The following is a 19,833-nucleotide window of genomic DNA, read 5'->3' as shown; positions in this document are numbered from 1 at the left end:
CCTAGACCATTTAAGTAGAAAAGCATCATACAGGCAGAGTCATTGCTGAGTATGAGATAATTACGGGACCAAGCTCAGTGACAACTGCATACGTACTCCCAACTGCTGCGTAATTCCACAGCATATATAACAATGTCTCTATAGTAATATTTTGTGCTACTGATTATTTAAAATCTGCATGTAGTAAAGGGCAAAAAAAGGGACTCACATTTTAAAAAGGCTACAGAGAACACACAAAAATATTGAACCTCAGGTTAACAATATTAATTATTTGTCATTATTTTCTGGTCTGTTGCCATGAGGAAGTACAGAAACCCTGAAGGAGTATGGTCCTTACAATAAAAACAATTAAGGAATGTTCCCCTTACAAGCAAGAACAGGAGAAACATACAGAGAAATAATCAGAAAACAGTGAATTCTACTAAAAGCAGGCCAACTTCTCTCTATTCTTTGCTCCCCTAGATTTTGTTTTCACCTCATATGGCTTACACTCCAGTGGAGTCAGTCAAGTAAATAATAACATAAATACATTAAATACATTACATTATATGTATGTTATTTATACATATCATATGTATATTTAATGTATAAATATATTAAATATATACATATTCTATTAAAAAATGATTAGCAATATAGAGGAAAAAAATCCAGGAAGGGGGCAAAGGTGTTATGATATGAAGGTTACACTGATGTGCAGAGCACTGGAGAAATAGGGCCTGATAGAATGTAAGTAAAAGGGTAGACTCAGACATCATGGGAAGAGGGGAAGTGATAACTATAGAATCAAAGCTATTAGTGGGAAGGACCTCCAAAATCAATGTAAATCTTCTGAGATACAAAAAAAAAAAAAAAAAAAAAAAAAAAAAATGCAGGAGCACATACTTTTTTTTTTTTTTTTTTTTCTTTTTTAAAGAGAGGGAGAGTTCAGGGGCAGAGGAAGAGAGGGAATCTTAAGTAGGCTCCACGCTGAGCATGGAGCCGGATCTGGAATTCAATCTCACAATCCTGAGGTCATGACCTGAGCCAAAATCAAGAGTCCCATGTTTAACCAACTGAGCCACCCAGGCACCCCAGGAGCACATACGCTCTAAGCTGAGATCTGGGGCCAGTGTCTAAAGAGAATCCACAAAGACCAAATAATACTTGCTTTAGAGACTAAGAAGTCATGATTTTTCAGCCTGTAGTATGAACTATAAAGGCTCATACACTGAGTGCTTACTAGGTTTAACCCTACTGACTTTACAAATTAAATGATTAGTATGATTCTGTGAGGTCTTAGGTTGGTACTCTCATTGCCTCCAGAAAACTGGCCACAGAGATATTAAATAATTTGACCATGGTAAAATAAATGGAAAATATAGAATCTAAGATTCAAACTCAGGTAGTTTGGGTCTGGAACTTGCAAGATCCTGCCAGCTTCAGTGTGGCTGACATCATATAGAGTAAAGTGACTCAGAAGTCCAATCCGCATTTATTAACGTGGCCCCTTTCCAGTTGAGGTCAAAATTGCTCAGACAGTATGTCAGGTTGATTCACAGAACTCTACATAGCTCAGTGAGGTAAGTTACCATTCTTGGGAGGCATTAGACTAGTGTTTTCAAATATGGGCTCTTAAACAGGGTGACTGGGTTTAATCACTAATTTGCTCTTATCAGCTGTGTGGCCTTGGGCAACTTCCCTTATGCTCTCTATGTCACCATTAATTAATCTCTAACTGGCACCAATAGTTCCTGGAAATTGAATAAGATATCTGGCATTCAATAAGTGTCATTAGTGTTTATTCATTGAGATCCAAGATTTAGCCAACACTGAAAATAACACAAGGATAAGAGACTAGTCTTATAAACTACCTGCAGAAAACCATTAAAATGATTGACATCGGTTCCATTTAAAAGCTCCAACGTTTTTCTTTATGGAGATATAATTAGAAAGTAAAAATTGTTCATGGTTAAAGAGCAGAATATGATGTTTTGATATATTTATACATTGTGAAATGATAACTACAATCAAGTTAATCAACATAAACATAACTTCAATAGTTACCATTTGTATGTGTATATGTTGAGAACACTTAAGATCTCACTCCTAGCAAATTTCAAGAATGTAATAAAGTATCATTAACAATAGTTACCATGTTATACTTTCCTCCAGAACTTACTCATCTTGCATAAATTAAACCTTTTGTACCCTTTTACCAGCATCTCCCCATTTCCCCCCAACCCCTAGCCCCTGGCAACCACCATTCTAATCTTTGCTTCTATGAGCTCAACTATTTTAGATTCCACATATAAGTGAGAACATACAGTATTTGTCTTTCTTTAGCTAATTTATTTCACTTAGCATAATGCCTTCAAGTTCCATCCGTATTGTCACAAATGGCAGGATTTCCATCTTTTTTATGGTTTTAAAAAACCAACTCTTAGTTTTGCTAATTTTCTATTGTTTTTTATTCTCTACTGGATTTACTTCTGCTTTCACCTTTATTATTTCCTTCCTTCTGCTTAACTTTGGCTTTAGTGTATTCTTTTTCTAATTCCTTGAGATATAAAGTTAGGTTGTTTATTTGCAATCTTCTTTAATGTAAGCATTTATTGCTATAAACATCAATATTAGTACCAAGTTTGCTATATTCCATAAATCTTGTTATGTTTTTGTTCTCATTTGTCTCAAGATATTTTTAAAATTACTTTTCATTTTTTTATTTAATCTGGTGGTTGTCCAAGAATTTGTTGTTTAGTTTCCATGTATTTGTGTATTTTACTGTTTTCTTACTGTTATTGATTTCTAGTTTCATTCCAGTGTGGTTAGAAAAACACTTGGAATTATTTCAATTTTGTTAATTTGTTAAGAATTGTTTTGTGTCCAAACATGTGATCTATCCTGGAAAATATTCCATATGCATGTGAGATAAATGTGCATTCTTCTCCTACTGAGTGGAAAATTCTGTATGCCTATTAGGTACATTTGGTCTGTAGCACTGTTCAATTCTGTTTTCTTACAAATGTTCTATCTGGATAATCTTCCATTATTTAAAGTAGGGTATTAAACTGTCCTATATAATTATATTGCTATCTATTTCTCCCCTGAGATTCATCAAAGCCTGCTTTATATATTTAGGAGCTCTACTGTTAGGTGTATATCTATTTACAATCTTTTATCTTCCCCTTCGTCTTTTTATCATTACAAAATTATTTTCTTTCTCTTGTGCCAGTTCTCAACTTAAAGTGTACTTTTTTCTGATAGAAGTATAGCCACCTCTCTTTTGGTTACCATTTGCATAGAATATCTTCTTCACTCTTTCTTTTTTAACAATATGTGTGTCCTCAGTTCTAATGTAACTCTCTAGAAGATGGCACATAATTGGGTCTTGTTTTTGTTTTTGAGAGAGAGAGCATGAGCAGGGAAGGGGGGCAAAGGAAGAGGGAGAAAAAGAATCTTAAGTAGGCTCCACACCCAGGATAGAGCCCAATACAAGGTTCGATCTCGCAACTCAGATCATGACTGGTGGTTGTCCCTGGGCTGATCCCTGGGTGGACAGGATTGACGCTGGGACAGTATTCAATCAGGACTGGATCCAGATTAGGGACTACTTCCAGGTCTGCAGTCAGGTCCGTGGTTGGTGAGCCTATTCCTAGAGCATGGAGGGCTGTGGCTCCCATCATGTCCCTGAGCAGGGAGGACTACCTCCAACCATGGTAGACTGGGTCTGGAGGCAGGTCACAGGGCTACTTCTAGACCCACAATTGAGTCTATGATAAGCAGGAGTATTACTGGGGGGACAGATGGGAGTGCCTCTCCTGGGCCGATGGGACTGTGGCAGGACGCTGGACAAGGAGGATCAAAGCTGAGTCCCCTAACAGGCTACTTCTGGGTCTGTAGCCAGGATCAGAGTTAGTGAGCATGCCACCAGGGTATTGGCCTCACCTCAAAACAGCCCTCCTTAGTCTTGGGTTCCACAGGGATTTTGCAACATCTTACCTGGGATCCCAAGGCTCCCACAATACGATCACTGTCTGTGGACAGGTGATAAATTATTGTTTCTATCAGGGGATGAGGGCTGGGGATATCTGATTCCACCATTTTGTTGATGCCCTTGCTTATCCTCATCTGAAATAACATAACTTAGCAAAGATCAAAGTATCCTATAGTCTAGAAAATTACATTTATTTATTTCCACTGAGAAGACACTCTGAGTATACTACTAGGGGAAAGATTTAAATATTAACATTCACACTCAATCTATCAGAGACCTCTGTTGACTAATATAGCTGTAGGGCAGGTGTAAAAAGGCCCACAGAACATTCACCTATCCTGATCTTTACACTAAAGGAGCATGAAGGTCCCCACCTCTTTATTGTTATTCTAAACCTTGGAATGATTATTTAATCATAGATATTAATTAGAATTATATAAAATAATGAACATGAAAACAGCCAATAAACTGTGAGCCACAATGCAAATTTAATATTAGTATTATTTGAATGGTAAACTAACATTATTAATTAGTTAAATGTTTTGAGCAAATACTTATTCCCCTTTCTGTAAATCTCAGATTCTTTTCCAGATACTTATTCATATACCAAATAAGTCAGTAAGAAATGTCATTTTTGCATATTACTTCACCCACCATTCTATCTTTAGTTTCCAAATAAATTAAGCATCATATGTTTATTATAAGAGGTGTTATAAATCAAACATCACATTTCAACCATGAATAATTTCTCCAGTAAACATATTAAGTCATGATATTTTTACCATCCACAGAAGAGCATAAAACTCATAATTTTGTCAAAATTAGGAAAGTCTAGATTAGAATCTTCAGTCATTTGGAATGAAGACATGACCACCAGATTTATCCATCCATTCATATAAAAATCTTTATTATGCACCTACCATATAATGGACATGTTCTAGGTAATGGGCATATAGCTGTGAAAAACAATGTTTGTTGCCTTGAGGAGATTATATTTTGGCATATGTAGGAGAAGCAGAAAGATAGCAAATGTGGAACCAAAAATATTGAGATCATTTCAGAGATTAATAATTATGGGTAAAATCAGATAAGTAATGTTATAAAGACTGACTAAGGGTGAGAGCAGTAGATTATTCTAGACAGAGTATTACAAAGTATAGCATTAGCATAAAGTAAGATAACAGATCAAGAGAAAAGAGAAACTAGAAATAAACCTGCCCATATTTGGACAAGTAATTATCAAAGTAAAATGTTTTCAACAAATAGGATATCCATTTTTTTAAAAAAGTGGTATGTACTCCATGACTTGAACCACAGACAAAATTTAACTAATTTAACTAATTAGTTAACAAAATTTAACTAATATAAAATATGTGACCTGAAACTGCAAAATTTCTGGAAGAGAACATATAAGAAAATCTTTGTGATCTTGGGTTTGGCAAATATTTCTGAAATCATAATGCAGAAAAACATGATAACTTTTAAATGTCATCAAAATGGAAAATTTCTGTTTTTCAAATGTTACTATTAAGAGAATTAAAAGACCAACTACAGACACAAGGAAATATTTGTATATTATATATCTGACAAATGATAATGCTATTGTCATAACTGCTAGGGAAACAAATAAAAACCACAAGGATGTTAGCACAGGCCTATTAGAATAGCTAAAATTATTAGATTGATCATACCAAGTGTTGGTGGGAATGAAGATCAAATGGAAATCTCATACACTGCTGGTGGGAAGGTAGAATAGCATAGCTGCTTTAGAATGCATTTTGTCAGTTTCTTAGAAAGTAAAACATATATCTACCATAAAATCCAGACATTCCACACCTAAGTGAAAAGAAAGCGTATCTTAACAAAACACACAGATGTCCACAAAATCTCTATTTGTAGTAGCCAAATATCCATCAACAGGAAAATATGTTAACCAATCATAGTACTTTCATACAACAGAATACTACTCTTTAATAAAAAAGAGAGCAACTATTGATAACATGCAAAAACATGATTGAATCTTGAAAACATATGCTAAGTGAAAGAAGCCAAACATGAAAGACTGAAGAGTGTATGATCCTGTTTATACAAAACCCTAGAAAATGTAGATGAATTTATAATACCAGAAAGTCAATCAATAGTTGTCTAGGGAGGGAGTGATATGAGGGACGGGTATCTTGAGGGACAGGAGAGAAATTCTAAAGGGACACAGGGAATCCTTTGGGGTTATGGATAAAACTTTTTTGATTTGGTTATCCTTTCATGTATGTATACATATGTCAAACCTTACTAAATTGCATAGTTTAAAAGTTTGCATTTTATTGTATATAGATTTTGTCAAATAAAACTGTTAAAAAAAAATACCAGACTGTAAGAATTTGGGGCACCTGGGTGGCTCAGTCATTAAGTGTCTGCCTTTAGCCCAGGGCGTGATCCCAGGGTCCTGGGATCAAGCCCCACATTGGGCTCTCTGCTCCGCTGGAAGCCTGCTTCTTCCTCTCCCACTCCCCTGCTTGTGTTCCCTCTCTCGCTGGCTGGCTCTCTGTCAAATACATAAATAAAATCTTAAAAAAAAAAAAATACTAGACTGTAAAAATTCCAGATTAGGATCTCTATTTTAAGTTGTGGCATACAACATTATAAACTTGCAGAATAAAATCCAATTAGAGTGAAAAGAAAATTGGTCTTGATTCTAAATATCTTGGGAATTAGAATAAGATTTTGATAATTCCCTTTTGATGGAAGAAATATTTATGAATGATATTAAATTAATTTGTCTTTGGTAATTTCTACTTGCCAGTATCCCTGTAACTCATATCAAGTACCATGTCTGAAGAGACACAGATCACAAAATTCTTTTCATAAAGAGCATACTTTTTCTTGTATTAAACCAATGTTGTGAAGCTTATTTGCCCTCTTGAAGAAAGGACATAAACAGAAGAGTTAATCAACTCCTACGAGGAGGAATTTTACTCTCTTTTATCACCAGAAAATACGGAAAGGAGAAAGAAAATGGAGATCAGGTTGGGTGGTCATGTGCACCTGCCCTTATTCAGGGTCAAGGGGAAAGAGCATTTCAGGAATAACAAAAAAAAAAAGTGAGAATCAGAGAATATTATCGGGTCTGATACCAATTGTCTTTAGCAGAAGTTATGGTTGATACAGCCCAGAGAGAAATTCTGGTCATAACCATGCCATGTCCAACATGGAATGGGGACTAAAGTACTACACTGCCAGAGGGGTATGTCTACACATGAGGAATATGTAGAGATCAGAAATTCTTGCATGACTGGTTAAAGAAAGCAGACATGTGGGTGAGTATCTTCAGATGGAAACAGTCATTCCTCAGGAATTGAGAGCAGTTTCAGACCAGAATGTTTAAAAGTACAAGAATACGGAGATCACCATGAGGTCTTGATTCCTCTTTCTCTCATACAGCCGTGATTTCCTACACCCCTACAATCAGAAACTATATTGGAGAGCCTCAGGTAAAGGGGGAGAATTTACCTAAATCACACTAAATCATCCAAGGAGAAAACATGAACTAGAAGACCTTATAATACCGTTAAGTTATTAAATTAAAGAATATGACAATATTAAAATAATAGAGGGGTTTTTTCTGATGATTAGATTAGTTAAAATATGAGATACAGTATTTTCTTTGTAAATCTGAGAATAATATTTACAATTTTTAATCCTGATACATCCTTTAAGTAATTAAACTTAAAGCAAGAAAACACTAGCTGTGATGAGTAAAACAATGAAGCAGCAATTAAGCCAAGAATTGAATACAGATGCCAGTAAATCACGAAGAAGATGAAGAGTATATAATTTTAAGTATACACTGAGTCTACTTCAAGGCATAAAAATGTAGCAACTGAAAAACTGCTATGTTTATCCTTCTGTATTATTTTTAAGGCTACTAATTAGCAAGAAAATTTAATACATTGTTCTTTTATCAATGGGCAAGAGCTTTTTATAGATATTCTCTAAACACTCTTGCAAAATCCAAGGTGGGTTGTTTCATGTGGAAGAGCAAATGTTAGAAACCTTTGTGCCTTGTTTTTATTTTTGTTTTTGTTTTAATCAGCTTAGATTTCAGCAGGTCTGAGAAAAGAACAGATTTGTACTTGAGTGGTTTCCAAGCAATCTGTTGAATTCCACGTTTGCTTCAATTCAATTTCATGGTGATTTCATAAACAGGTTGTATTTTAATCCACTCCGCTATTGAACAGATAGCTATCACTCCTTGATAGAGTGTCATATTATGGGTTTACCAGACAAATTAAAATGAGTTCACATTTTTAAACAATCTATAGTCTGAATAGTTTCTCAATGATACTTCAATTTTTCCCTTCTGACAATATAATGATTTGGGTTATTGTCTTCTGTCGAAAGGTATTGCTATCTTTTCCTATTTTTAATAATGTTCATGCTAAGTCCACTTGCTTAGCCGTACTACTATTAGAAAGGCTGAGTAGCTACTTTAATTATGACTCGTAGGAAATAGTTAATTATGTGTAACCATTAAATGAGAGAGACAACTCAATACATTCTGCCCTGCTAAATATTTTCAATATATTTAAAAAATGTTTTATTTTCTCATTTTTCCCTACTCTGTTATAAATAAGTAAAACGGATTTTATTTTTTCTTTCATTGTGACAGTTATGTATAGCTAACATATTAGTAAACATGGAAATTCCATGAGACAAAATATGTTCATATTTTCATTATTTATTACATAATATAACATTCTTAGAAAACAACTACAAGACATAGTAAAACATGAAAAATTAATGTTTAACAATGACCTAATTCACAAATGAGTTGAAAGCAAATGCAATGGCATATGTTATATTAAAAGTAATTTCTTCCCTCTCTCTTTCTTCTCCTCTTCCTCCTCGTCCCCCTTCTCCTCTTTCATCTTCTTCCTCCTCCTCCTCCTCCTTCTTCTTTGTCTTTTTCCTCCTCTCTCCCTCTCTCCTCCTCTCTCCCCACAAAGTGATCAACAGATCTTACAACAACAACATTTGAGGACTTTCACCTGAACATATCTGTATCGGTGTCTGAGTGTTGAGCAACAGACAGGGCCCTAACAAGGAATCAGCCTCAGGACCTGGCTTAACAGGAGAATTTGGTGGAGTCCCTCACTTACTTCAAGGCCTAGTGGAGAAACAACTCTTCTATGAATCCTTCACTGAATATGAGCCCAGCTTTCCTTACTGGAATCCCTACAGTATGGCCTCCATATCACCAAGCCATTCATTGACCATATATCGCATTGTAGTCTTCTCAAATTGTTCAATGTATATAACGTAATTTTTTCCTAATTAAATAAAATATACAAAAAGGAAAAAAAAGTAATTTCCAAGTTTCAGTGATAATCACTTCCCCAGAAATTGTTACATATGAAAATTAAGGACATTACATGATTTTTAGAAAAAGATATGTATATATTTCTTGGACTGATGACATTTAAATCTTAAGGACCATTAATGAAAAACTACCCTAGCACCAAATCCACCAACTAACAAGAAAATATACTAATAAGACTTGTTTAATAAAATACAAATGTTAATAAGATCTTAAAGAGGTTAGATTTGACAAAATTTAACCATCTTTTCAATTTAAAAACAATCTGTTTACAGAAGTTAATTCACAAACTAAGATTCTAAGTAAAATTTAAAAATAATTAACTACAATTGGTACATTAAAGATGAGAAACACTTTTAAGAATATGATTTTTTTAGAATAATCAGGATTTAAGTTTACAGACAATCTCCATTATCATGGCTGTTTCGATTTTGGTTTGCTTCCTTCTGCCAACTTAACACTGCCCTTTTTCAAATAAGAAGAATCTACATATGTGCCTTAAAAGACAAGCCCAAGTTTACTAGTACACTTTTTTTTTTAAGATTTTATGTACTTGAGACAGAGAGAGAGAGCATGAGCAGGAGAAGGGGCAGAGGAAGAGGGAGAAGCAGCCTCCCCACTGAGCAGGGAGCCTGATGTGGGACTCAATGTGGGGTTTGATCCCAGGACTCTGAGATCATAACCTGAGCCAAAGGCAGATACTTAATAGACTGAGCCACCCAGGCACCCTACTATTATACTTTATTTGAATATTCATGTATATGTCATAAACCCAGTAAAGGACAGAAGTCTGATATGTTCACAGGTCTAAGATTTTTTAATTCATCTTAGAGGTCTCATTTGTTTGGGAAATAAGGAAAACAATAAAGGAAGATATAAAACCACATGATACTGTTACAAAGCTAACTATATAGAGAAGACCTTGAAATGTGTATGATGCTAAAATAGTAGGATAAGGTGTGTAATAATGCTTGTAATACAGAATGCATTTAATACAATCTACAGTGTGTAATAGCATATATTCAAAATATTCTCTTATATTTTAATTTAAACTATTTTTTCTCCTTATATTAGGACTAGGATTTCCTTTGGTCATCAGGATGTCTTTCCTTCAAGGCCTGCTCTAATCTCCTGCAAATTACTGTGAATAAGTTGTTTAACTTTGGCTTACTGAAATTATAATTTCCAAAGCTATATTTTAGTTGATCCATGACTTACTTAAAAGTATGTTGCTTAATTTCAAAATCTATGAGGATTTTATAATTATATTTTGCCATCATTGTTCTGTTTAATTCCATGGTAGAGCTTGCTTTCTGTCCCAATATGGGATATAGTTTTAAACTATCCCATTCCACTTGAAACAAGAAGGCTTGCATAATAATCTCTGTGAGCAAGTAGTCCAGGTAAGCACATCTCACCACACTTAAACCAGTGCTTCATCCCTGGTTTGCACCTATGACCACGAGGGTAGGATCCCGTACAACAAACTGAAGAAGAGAAGAAAATCCAACCAGCTAAACTGTACTGGAGTGTATAGCCACTTACATAAAGCAATAAAAAGAAATTAAAATCATGTAGATTAGAAAGTAAAAAGTAAAAATACCTTAAATAACACAAAACATGATCCTTCATGTACACAATCATATAAGGAATGCATGCATACTTCACAGGCACACACACACACACACACACACACAAATTACTTGAACAAATTAAGAAGTTTAGTAAGGTCACAGGATGCAAGATCAATACATAAATATCAATTGTATTTCTGTTATCTCTTGAGGTCAAGTTTTTTTGGACCGGATCAATGAAAAAGTCATGCACAAGGTGACAGTTGCAGACAAGGTTTCTTTAGACAGGCTGCATAAGGGGGGTCTTCCTTCAGAGAAGGAGGCCTTCCAGAGACAGAGGTATGGAACCATCAACCACAAGGGGGGAATGAATCCCAAGGGAAAGGCAAATTGGAGAGGGGTTTATGTGTGTCTAAGGCAATGTCAATCAGATGCATAGCAGGGAGTTTCTTAGAGACCTCTAAAGGTCAGCAGCAACCTGGGGTCTTTATAGCCTCAGTGTTTGTCTGACCAACAGCTAGCATCGTGGGGTGCAGTTCTGCAGAGTGTGCAAAGCAAGAAGGCTCTAAATGGCTAAAAATGTTTACTTGGGATATTTTTAAAGCAGTAGGATGCATAAAATTTGAGTTCAGTGCCAGCAGCTTTGAGCTAACAGTCCCAGTCTGTTATAAACAACATAGTAAATAAGACAAGAGCCAATGTACAGGGAGTATCTTTAACCCATTTGTATAACATGTATAACTAGCCAAAAAAAATAATGGAGCAATAAAATTAGGGAAACAATTCATTCACAGTAACATCCAGGAAAATAAAATACAAACAAATAAATTTAATAAAAGAAGTGGAAACCTTTACACTGGAAAGTGGAAACCTTTACACAAAACATTTCTGAGAAAAATTAAAGAAGTTACAAATAAATGAAAACAATACCATGTTTGTGGATGGGAAAACTCAGTATTGTTTACATAATAGTTACCAATAGTATGACCTACCAATTCAATATAATTCCTCTCAAAATTCAGGCAGGGTTTTAGGGAGAAATTGAGAAGCAAATGCTAAAATTCATGTAATAATTCAAAGAACCCACAATAGCCAAAACAACTTTGATAAAGAAAAAAGTTGGCAAGCTTACACTACCTGGTTTCAACACTTACTATAAAGCTATAATAACTGAAATATTGTGGTACTGATGTCAAGATCCATAAATTAAAGCAACAGCATAAGATCTAAAAATAGATCCACACACACATGATCAATTAATTTTTCACAAAGGCGTAGAAGCAGTTCAGTGGCAAAAAGATAGTTTTTGTAACACACGGTGATGGTTTGGAATATTTACATACAAATAAATGAACTTAGATCCTTACTTCACATACTCAAAAATTTAACCCAAAATATTTCATAGACTTAAATAAAAGGCCTATGTCTATAAAATTTCTAGAAGAAAACTAAGTAGGAAATCTTTATGACCTTGGGGAGGCCAAGATTTCTTAGAATAGTAAAAGCATGATCCATAAAAGAAAAAAATAATTAACTGAACTTCATCAAAATTTAAAGAAGTTTGCTTTTCAAAAAATATTATTAAGAAAATTAATAGACGTTGGAGTTAATGTAGAACATGAAATCAGCCATAATACCTGACTTGCTAAAATGTAAGTAGGAGGCCGCTGGGGGCGAGGAAAGGTTTCTGAGAAGGGAGTAGGCCTTTGGAATGCCAAGGCCTGCGTGAACTCTGCCATTGGAATGCCAGGGGGAGTTCTGAAGCTTTTTTAGCCCAAACAGCAGCCCTGTGATCGAAGAGATGTAGGCATTGTCCCTTAGGCTATGTGTAGCAGAACTCGTAGAACACGCAGATTAGCACATCATATCTTTCCCGTACAGATCCTCCTAGTTTCGGTAAGATCCTTTGTCACCCATCAAGTACTTGAGAAACAGTGATAAGGATTTGTGATTATCCTGAAGGACCAATAAAAGCGGGAGCAAAGAAGAGCAAAGGGTCTTAGTCTCTGAGCGTTGACCCCCTTCCCTTGTCCTCTCTTTCACAGCAAAATTTGGAGTAATCTTTCATCCCGGGGATTGCTGACCATCCTGGCATACAGATAAGCCCCAGACTGAGCAAATATTTGAAATCACACATCTGAGGAAAGATTTGTATCCAGAGTATACATAAAACAATTCCTACAACTTAATAAGACAAGGCAATTAAAAACTGAACAAAAGATTCAAACACTTAACCAAAAATATGTACAGATGGCAAATACGAATGTAAGATGTTTAGCATCAGTAGTAATTAACAAATTTAAAGAGATACCATTACATATCTATTAGACTAAAACTAAAAAAAAAAAAAAAAAGACTACTATAACCCAAGCATTTCTGCCAATGGGTGTATATCATGAGAATGTGATTATCAGATCTCCAAGTACAAGGAGTCTAATTAATCGACCTGTTTAACTCTGAAATTGATCGTTGTTTTTGTTGAAGGTTACCTTTTCATGGGCTACTTGCAGCCAATAACTGATCATAACAGAGTTACCAGCACAAGCCCACTCCTGAGGGATACAGAACTCCTGTTAGTAGACTACAGCTTGAGAACTTCCATCTTGTCCTTTTTCCTTTTTTCTCTTAAATTGAAGTATAGTTGGCATACAATATTTTATCAGTTTCAGGTATACAACATAGTTATATGACATTCTGTACATTACATAATGCTCACCATGATAAGGATAGGTACCAAGTGTTTTAAAGTTATTATAATATCACTGACTGTAATCCCTATGCTGTATTTACATCCCCATGACTTATTTATTTTATAACTGGATATTTGTATCTCCTCCCCTTATTTCACCCACCACTCAAGATATGTAGTACAACATAATATCCTCCCTCCTAACTAATCTTTCTTCTCTCCATTTAGGGTCAGACTTGCCTTGTAGTCTGACACCACTCCCAACCTCTTCCAACACTCTTCCCTAATAGGTCTAAGGAATTACCTGCATATTTAACCTGTCTCAGTTTTGTCTTCTCATAAGGCCTGGGCAAACATGAGATCCTTTTCTTTCTTTCTTTTTTTTTTAAAGATTATTTATTTGAGAGAAAGAGAGTGTGGGAGGAGGGACAGAGAGGGAAAGGGAGAGAGAGAATCTCAAGTAGACTCTGTGCTGAGTGTGAGTCTGACGGGGACCTTGATCTCACAACCCTGAAATCATGACCTGAGCCCAAGTCAAGAGTTGGGCGCTTAACTGACTGAGCCACCTGGGTGCCCCAGAGATTGTTTTATTTTCTTATTAAGTCAATACACGTTTAAGTTCAACCACATATTAATACTTCCTCTTACTCTTCTTTCCTAAATCTCTAAGCTGCCATCTTGAATCACTTCCTTTTCTCCTGTAAAACAAATGCTAATATTATATTTTGTCTTCTGGAGACAAATTCTATCAGTTTATGTTTGTCTGAAAATATACATGTGTACCTCAATCTTCTGTTCACATAGATATATTTATTGTTATGCTTGTCAACACAGCACAGATGTGTTTTTAAATATTCTTGTTTATAACTGTCATGGCTAGATGAATCAAAGAGTCGAATTTGGGACAAGTTCAATGCTACTTCTCTCAAGAATTAATTCATCTTTCTTCACTTAAGTTATTAAAATAGCAACACCTGGCCTAATGCAAAACCTGCCAAAATTTTTTTTCATCCATGTAGCTTCAGGTTTTAACAAGGAAATCCTTGTCCCAAGTATATTATGGAGAAATGAGTACATGCAGTTCCCTTCTTGTAATAGAAGCCAGATTTCAACCTTTGATCATCTTTGTTGGGTGACTACAGACTGAGCAAACCCTAACCAAACATTTCTATTTCCAAACAGTGAACACAAACTTTTATTTTTTTCTTTTGAAAAAAATCAGAGTTCAACTTAAAATGGTACATTTCCTCCACATATTTCTCCTAGGGTTTTTACAATATTTACCTTTGTCTTCAGAGTAATTTTGACTTTAAAAAAAATATATTGACAACTTTGTTTCTGAGAATGGTCTTCATTCTTAGAACATATGTGGTTCACCTACATGTTTTAGAGAAAATGTGTTGGTATACAGAAATCTGGGTAGATTATATTCTCCTAGGATTTGAAAGAGTTTTATCCTCTTGAAATCTGGATAGAATATTTTCTTCCAGAATTTGAAGGAGCTTATCCTCAGTGTTTCTACTAAGGAGTTGCCATCATTCTTGATGCTCTTTTGAAGTATATGTGCCTTTTTTCCTTGGTTCCTTTTAAAATTCTCTTCTTGTATTTAATTTTCAGAATATATGTTATGATGTATGTCCCATGATAGATCCTCATGAAGCAAAACTTGAGAGAGTGATTCTGTGCAAGTCACTTATTATGGAAGTGTTCTCAAGAGAAGGGGAGTAACTGGATCAAGGTAGGGAATGAAATGCAAAGTTGATTTTAAAATGTGTCAGTTGCAATCTAGCTTAAACCTGATGCTCAGTAAGCCCAGCAGCATGAATTGCACTACTGAGTTAGATCCACGTAAGGCAAGATTTTGAACCCCAACCTCTTCTATCACTTTGACCTACGTTAATCAGTAATTGCAATGAGGATTTCTCTTGGTGGAGAGGGTTATCAGACCTGCGTGAGGTACCTCAGCAACTGTCTGAAGAAGTGGGCAAATGGCAACTACAACTCACACTAGTGTAAGGATCTGTGCATCAGTCTGGTTCCTGCGATCAAGTTGGGACATATAATGACAACTACAATGTGCTTAGTTGTGATATTCTTTGTTTTTGTCCAGATCGTGGAATTTGTATTGCTTTTTGAGTCTGTATTTTGCAATTTATCAAGAGTTTGGGGATGTTCTCAGCCACTATTTCTTTATTTTTTACACAGGTTCTTTTCTATTCTATCCCTCTATTGTGTTCCTGGGACTCAATGACATGTTTATTAGAACTTTTCACTGTATCTGCAATGCCCCTTACATTATTTTCTCTACTTACAATACTTTTGCCTTCCATATAAGTATGTTATTAAGACCTAGTTCTATATTGAGTAATTCTGTTTGCATGTATTTCTAATCTTCTATTATACACAAGCATTTGGCATGTAATTTATGTTATTGTACTTTATGCACAAAAGTTTCCATTTGTTTCCATTTATAGGTTCCATTCCCTGTTTGGATTTTTTTTACTTCGTCTTTAATTCCTTGAATTTATTAATCATAAATATTTCAAAGGTCATATGGGATAATTCCATTATCTGGAAATCCTGTGTGTATATCTCTAGTTTTCTTCTTTTTTTCTTTACTCAAGTCTAGTTTTCTTATATTCACCTGGTTATTTTTGATTTAGTGTAAGACATTGCATTGGGGGGGGGGGGTACAGATAATTTGAAATTGGATAATGCTATCTTATCCCAGAGAAACTTTTCCTAGAGAATCTTGTTTACAGTGGTCAATATAATGGCATTTAGATAAAATTGACAAGATGCGAAGCTGAGTTTCAGTTTCAGTGAGACCTGTTCTATTTCCCATTCATCATTACTTCTAAAGTGTAGTATTTTCAGGTATAAACAGAAAAATTCTAGGAAGAATTTAACTTCCAATTTTTGTCCAACTAACTCCATGAATCTGCTTAAATCTCTGCTCAAGTACACTTCCTCTTAGGTACCGCTTATAGAATTGGCAAATTCCTCAAGAAAAACATATCCTCTCTGAATATCCCTTCTCTACCAGATTGGAGCTTAGCCCTACAAACCCTCTCTTCTTGGGTAGTTCTCAAAGGCATTTAAAGAGGTGTTTATATATTATATCTAAGTTTTCCTGATAAGTGGTAAGATTAGTCTGAAAGTAGTACTTGCTGAAAAGCAGTACTCTATAGAATCATCTTGATGTAGCAAGTGTTCCTTACCTTTGGTAGCCATACATAGCACTACACCCTCCTTGAGGGATCACACCATATAGCACCTGCAGTGACTCTGACTCCTGGCAGGAAATTATGGGATACCCAAAAGCTACCACATGACAGCCTAGTGGTAATTGCACTATGGTAGCATATTACCCAGAAGTAGCATATTGAAATTGGCTCTTGTTTGCAACCCTTTGCAATAAGGAAGTCAGAAGCAAAAATCTGCATTCCCAGGTTAATATACTTCATTTGCAGTTCTGGTTGATAAGCTAAAGGCAATTTTTATTATTTAAGGAGCATGTTTTATAAAGAAAACAAGTTGCATTCTTGGGCATCACAGAAAAGTACTGGCTGTATAATTTTAAATAACAGTGAGCTTTCTTTTATAAAATGTAAGAAGTGAAAACAATTATCATACTTCAACTTACACCTAGTAAGAATTTTTAGTTCCAAGTCTGGTTAATTTGGTCTAAAATGCACCCACTGAGGATTCTGTAAGAACAAAGAGAACTAATTCTATAGAACCAAAGGGATTGCTGGAAAGATGATTAGTTCCTGTGTATCAAGAATTATTTTAAACAAATAGCATTGCCATATGGGACCCTAAAATCAAAGTAAAATATCTTATAAAAATTCTTTATTAAGTAAATTATTTGATCAAGATTTTCAGTTTCACTGAAAATTGAAAAAAACTGTTCCATGACTCTTTTTCAATTGAATTCTCCAATTCTTTTAATTCAATTCTCTTCTTCAATTCTTCTGGTTTCCAACAAAGCCAACAATTTGCTTAATTAATGTTCAAGGCAGAGATAAAAACATGTTAGTGCTTTCTTTTATCTATAAATGTTAAAGTTTACTTAAGTAAGCTTAAGTAAAGTACAAATTACTTAAATACTTTGGATTCTTTATAACGACACTTGAAATTAGATTTCCTCAGTTTATTCATCATTATATTTTGATGACAGACCAATCCTGACCTGAATCAAAGTTAATTTTGAGAAATGCCAGTAATCCAAAAAAGGTCAAGGTTTGTTCATTTGGTATGAAAACATAATATTCAGATACACAACACTGAAATATATTTAATACAACTTAATGACATTATTGTGAAAAAAATTTTTTAAAGATTTTATTTATTTATTTGACAGAGAGAGAGCACAAGCAGGGGGAGTAGCAGGCAGAGGGAGAGGGAGAAGCAGGCTCCCGGCAGAGCAGGGAGACCATGCAGGGCCTGATCCCAGGATTCTGGGATCATGACCCAAGTTGATGGCAGTCACTTAACCAACTGAGCCACCCAGGTGCCCCACATTATTGTGAAATTTAAGAGAACAATCATTACAAGCTAAATTAGAGAATGATCATTATAAGCCAAATTCTTGAAAAAAAAATCCATATAATTGCATATATTAAAAATATAGAGAGATGGAAATACCAATCAGCTGAAATATAACAAGCTTGGATTTGACTAAGTTTTATTATCTCTTTCATCTTCCCATTGCTCAAAATAATGCTAGAATTCAACCAATTTTCAAAAATTTACAAAGTGTATTGTACTTTTTATTTCAATCTATTTTTATTTAGTTTTCTTGTAACCTTACAAAACTGCTTAAGATATACACAAATAAAAAGTGCTGTGCTTATAAGAATTGGCTTACTATATGTAAATGCAAGAAATGCTTATGAATATTTGCCACCTCTCAGAAAAGGGTATGGTAGTTTTGATAAATGCTAACATAAAAGAAACAAAAAATGCAAGATGGTAATAATTGCTTGACACAACATCATGAGGTAGTTAAAATTACTAACTTACAGATAAAAATAAGGAGGTTGTTGATTTGGTATATAATATGCCCCATGCATAGAAATTAAGAAAACTTTGATGAAATAAAGGTCTTTCTGATCTAATTTTCAACATAGGAAAGAGGAATACAGGGGAAAGATAAAATTGGAAGAAATGCATAAATGCCAAAGAGTTGGAATAATATCTTGGATATCCCTTTTCATGGAAACCAGTGAATCCATATTTTTATGTCCAAATGCCAAAGGTATCTATAACTCCTAAAACAAGCTTTAGATTATAACCATACCAAGTGAAAAATATAAACTAAAAATAGAAAAGAAAGCAGGGGCGCCTGGGTGGCACAGCAGTTGGGCATCTGCCTTCAGCTCAGGGCATGATCCCAGGTTATGGGATCGAGCCCCACATCAGGCTCCTCTGCTATGAGCCTGCTTCTTCCTCTCCCACTCCCCCTGCTTGTGTTCCCTCTCTCGCTGGCTGTCTCTATCTCTGTCAAATAAATAAAATCTTTAAAAAAAAAAGAAAGAAAGAAACACCCACTGCATATTTCATCCAACACACATAGAAAGTTTTTTGAAGTTAGATATCATGCTATGCTTATCAAATTCAAAAAATATGCATGTGCATATATAATGACACATAAAATTATATAGACACATGATATACTTTTTCATAGCATAGTAAGAGGGATATTTAAAAAAAAACACATGACACTCTTAGTTCCCTATGTGATCACTTCAATTTTGACTCATTGATCTTAGAATAATATGTAAAGTCATAATGCAGTCCACAGTCTGTCTATTGCCCTCCTGTGTTTCATCTTGAACTAGTCTACCTCACTCATTCTGTAGCCGTTCACTCCTAGCATTACATCTACAATGACCCTCTTTCTGTCCTTTGAACATATTATAAGGGTTTTAGAAATGCTTTACCCTCTGTCTTGAATGTTTCCTTTACTCTCTGAATATGACCTTGATTTTCTTTTCTCTAAGAAAATATTCCCTAATCAGACTTCTAGGTCAAGTTGCTCTGCTGTTGCATTCTTGTACTCCCCTTTTGTCCTAAGTATTACAATTACATAAAAATAAAAATTTTTTTAATTATTTGTTTAGTGTGTGCATGAGTCACTAACTTCATTAGAACTGAGACCATGACTGTATCTTCCATTTCTATACTCCCAGGACCAAAAACGTTGATAGGTTCA

This window comes from Ursus arctos, unplaced genomic scaffold (assembly GCF_023065955.2).
Source record: "Ursus arctos isolate Adak ecotype North America unplaced genomic scaffold, UrsArc2.0 scaffold_10, whole genome shotgun sequence".
Classification (NCBI taxonomy): domain Eukaryota; kingdom Metazoa; phylum Chordata; class Mammalia; order Carnivora; family Ursidae; genus Ursus; species Ursus arctos.
Note: the sequence above shows the minus strand (reverse complement) of the source record.